This window comes from Macrobrachium nipponense, chromosome 8, assembly GCF_015104395.2.
Source record: "Macrobrachium nipponense isolate FS-2020 chromosome 8, ASM1510439v2, whole genome shotgun sequence".
NCBI lineage: Eukaryota > Metazoa > Arthropoda > Malacostraca > Decapoda > Palaemonidae > Macrobrachium > Macrobrachium nipponense.
This window is the reverse complement of record NC_087203.1, coordinates 115,982,380-115,986,257: the sequence shown is the minus strand read 5'-3', so window position 1 is coordinate 115,986,257 and position 3,878 is coordinate 115,982,380.

The following is a 3,878-nucleotide window of genomic DNA, read 5'->3' as shown; positions in this document are numbered from 1 at the left end:
TCTAAGTTCCATCTATTCTGTTTTCCATTTTACCGTCTTCATCAGATTTGCTAATGCGTATTTTATATTCCTCGTTGGACGAGTGGCGTGCGTGCTCGCCTACTGATTTGATAGCCAGAGTTCGTAACCCATTCTGCCAAAGCAGAATCAGAGGAATTTGTCTCTAGTTATTAGAAATTCATTTTTCGATTTAATGTGGTTCGGATCCTACAATAAGCTGTAGGTCCCGTTGCTTAGTAGTCACGTAACAAAATATATAATCCTACGGGCCAGCCCTGGGAGAGCTGTTAATCAGCTCAGTGGTCTGGTTAAATTAAGATATACTTAACTTTAGCTACGTATGTTGAGTTTTCTTCTTGTATCAATAACTTTTAACTTCTTCCAAATTTGGTCTTTTATGGTTAACTTTTAACTTCTTCCAAATTTTATCTTTTATAGTGAACTTTTAACTTCTTCCAAATTTTATCTTGTATGGTTAACTTTTAACTTCTCCCAAATTTATCTTTTATGCTTATCTTTATTTGTCCTTTGTATTTCCAGCCTAACTGAATTCCTCCTCCTCCTCCTCCCTCCTTTCGTCAGTATTTCTGGCTCGTGCTCTCTCCAATTTAATTGTCCTTTCTCCTTTGTCATCGGCCTTCCCCAGTTCCATCGTTTATTCTCGTCCTTTCAGATTTGTTTGTTGTTTCTGTTGTTATTTAATTTTTCCCCTTTTTTTTCCTTTCTAACATTCGTCTGGTCCTTTCCAAGCTTTATCAGTTTTCTCCAGAGTCGGTGCAGTTTTTGAAAATTGTTTTGCTTGATATTTATTTATTTATTTATAAATTTCGATGGACGTGATCCATCATTATTGTATGTTTTTGTACCTGTTTATTCTCTAAGTCTCTTTTTTTATTATTTTATCTTTGTTTTTTAATGAAGATGAGTTTTCCCCAGAGTTCTTGCAGTTTTTATAACTTTTATTTTGTATTTATTATTTATAACTTTTTCTTTTTTATTTATTTGTTTTTTTTTATTTCATTGTACAAATCCATCATTATTGTGTATATTTTTTGTGTTCCCTTGAAGTTACTCCTCTTCTTCATATGCGTTCATTTTCACCTGGTCTCATTTTATCTTTTTTTTAATCTACAAACAAGTCACTGACGTGTATTCAACATGCTTGTGGTGTGTATATGACAAGTTGCCTTAATCCCTTTGGGAATAAGCGAATATATATATATATCTATATATATATATATATATATATATATATATATATATATATATATATATCACACACACACACACACACACACACACACATATATATATATATATATATATATATATATATATATATATATATATACACACATATATCTCAGTAACCTTTCCCGTGGTTATCTCATATCTCTGGAATGTATTCACAACCTCGTTTATGCACACAGCGTGTTTTCTATTTGTTTTTAATCTCAGCATTTCCGACGAGTCCCGCTTTTGCACCTGTTTCTAATTGGCAAGAGCTAAGGATATCAATCCCCCACTATTTTATAATATATATGTCTATCTTTTCCCTCTACCAGTGCCTTAAGATATATGTAATGTATAAAGTCAGTCATGCAAGGCTGAGTACTACGCAAAGTACTCTCACAGGTTCTCCCACCAGCAGCCATCACCGAACTCCATGCGCCGTTGTTGGTAGCTCTCTTTAATATTACAGGTCTAATAGCTACGAGTACAACAGCTAGCGGTGCCATTACCATGACAGCTGACAGGTGATCAATCATATTACCATACGATGGTTAATGAACTTGTAGTGTAATTGCTCCACAATTAGTAATCCAGGTAGGTAACCGCAGCCGCCTCTTTGCATGCGTCACTAAACCTTCGCTCGCTCGGTTTAGGCAGGCCCTTCCCGAATTCCAACCCCTCACCCCCCGCAACCCCCCCCCCCCCTCTCTTTCTCTCTCTCTTTCCGTAGCTTTTTTATACAAAAGATATTGGTGCAAAAAATTAGCTTTTGAAACGCCTCTCTCTCTCTCTCTCTCTCTCTCTCTCTCTCTCTCTCCTCATCTCTCTCTCTCTCTCGGTGTTATCTTCTCCATTATCTTTTCTTATTTTTCTCAATATTTTTTTCCGAACACAAGGGAAAATATGTACTCAGGTAAATTTCTGTAGAGAGAGAGAGAGAGAGAGAGAGAGAGAGAGAGAGAGAGAGAGAGAGAGGAGGGTGACTTACTGATAGTGACTGAAACAGCAAACATACTTTTACTTTTCAGTTGTCGAGGACACTGTTATTGTTTGGGAAAAGGCTGACGAAAAACACTAAGAATTGAATCGTGTATATTCACCGTATTTAAGTCCAATTGTGTGTTGGTGTAAAACAGGGAAGATAGAGGGGTGGGGTGGGGGGTGGGGGGCTGGGTGTTATGTGGCGGAGACGGTTTGGTACATGAGTGAGATGCGTAAAGGCTGTGTTTTTTGAAATGATTATTTAAACAACTCATTTTCAAAAGTCAGGGTTCTACTTGTACGCTAAAATTGGAATTTGTAAATGATAGTACTTTTCAGACAGCTGGGAAATAACAGATTCTACATAAAAAAAAAGTAATGACTACAAAATATTTTTAGGACGAATAAAATAACGAAATTGCGGCCTCATTTCAAATGGAAAGTTACATTACATTGAAAAGATTATGTTGCAGAGGCAACTTAAACGTAAGTCAGGATAATACAAGGGAATTGAAACTTAAGGCAAATTTGGTTTCGGTGACAAGCTTTAATTTTATTGTTACGAGAGAGGATTTATAAGTAGAGGATTAGGGAGAATAAATTTAGAAGATTGAGGAAGTTATATATTTTTGAAAAGAAAATTGCTGAAACTTGTTGAATGTTGATGAGAGGAGAAACAAGAAGTGGACTTGAAAGAGATAATAAGTGTTATAAATGTGTTTAAAGGGCACTAGAGGTGATAAATATGTTTAATGGGTAATAAATGTTATAAATGTGTGTAAAGGGCACTATGTTTAAAGGGTAATAAGTGTTATAAATGTGTTTAAAGGGCACTAGAGGTGATGAATATGTTTAAAAGGTAATAAGGGTTATAAATGTGTGTAAAGGGCACTATGTTTAAAGGGTAATAAGTGTTATAAATGTGTTTAAAGGGCACTAGAGCTGATGTATATGTTTAAAAGGTAATAAGTGTTATAAATGTGTTTAAAGGGCACTAAAGGTGATGAATATGTGTAAATGACGGTAGAGATGATAAATATGTTAAAAGGGCAATAGAGGTGATAAATATGTTTAAATGGCAGTAGAGATGATAAATATGTTAAAAGGGTAATAGAGGCGATAAATATGTTTAAATATTTAGACAGTAGAGGTGATAAATATGTTAAAAGGGTAATAGAGGTGATAAATATGTGTAAATGACAGTAGAGATGATAAATATATTAAAAGAGCAATAGAGATGATAAATATGTTAAAAGGGCAATAGAAGTGATAAATATATATAAATGGCAATTTATATATATCTATTTGTATAAAGCATGGAAAGGTTATTGGACATCATTTGGAAATAAGAGGAAAACTTGTACATTTCAGATGTAGAAAAATAATGCGTTGGCGGAACAACAGCTGCGTTGAAAAGGTTTGGCGAATTTGGTAAGTGATAAAACAAAATGAATAACATCCGTTCGGTTCAGGGAAGCTGGATTTTCGCTTACTCGGGGAGTAAGCCTACAAACTACTTTAATGTTGTTGTTGTTGCTGTTCTTGTTGGGGGCAGGAGGGGGGGGGGGTGTAGGAGAGCCTTAAAAAGTTCTGAAAAAGGTGTTTCGCGTTGGGTTAAAGATACAGGAATTTTAGGATAGGATATGTGTGGTTTATTTATTAGA